Source organism: Herpailurus yagouaroundi, unplaced genomic scaffold (assembly GCF_014898765.1).
Source record: "Herpailurus yagouaroundi ecotype Mexico unplaced genomic scaffold, PumYag 28, whole genome shotgun sequence".
Lineage (NCBI taxonomy): Eukaryota > Metazoa > Chordata > Mammalia > Carnivora > Felidae > Herpailurus > Herpailurus yagouaroundi.
Window position 1 is genome coordinate 110,930,476 of NW_024412376.1, and position 245 is coordinate 110,930,720.

At 41.2% G+C, this 245-nt stretch overlaps 1 protein-coding gene across 2 annotated transcripts in view; it reads right to left on the reverse strand.

Annotated features, from left to right (window-relative positions):
- The window catches only part of MOB1B (MOB kinase activator 1B), a 52,809-nt gene that overhangs the window by 6,961 nt on the left and 45,603 nt on the right, over nt 1-245 (reverse strand). The gene's annotated exons all lie outside the window — the stretch shown is intronic.

A 245-nucleotide genomic window follows, 5' to 3' on the forward strand; every position in this document is an offset into this window, starting at 1 on the left:
GGGAAGGAAAAAGGGAAGGGAAGGAAAAAGGGAAGGGAAGGAAAAAGAGAAGGGAAGGAAAAAGGGAAGGGAAGGAAAAAGGGAAGGGAAGGAAAAAGGGAAGGGAAGGAAAAAGGAAAGGGAAGGAAAAAGGAAAGGGAAGGAAAAAGGAAAGGGAAGGAAAAAGGAAAGGAAAAAGGAAAGGAAAAAGGAAAGGAAAGGAAAGGAAAAAGGAAAGGAAAAAGGAAAGGAAAAAGGAAAGGAAA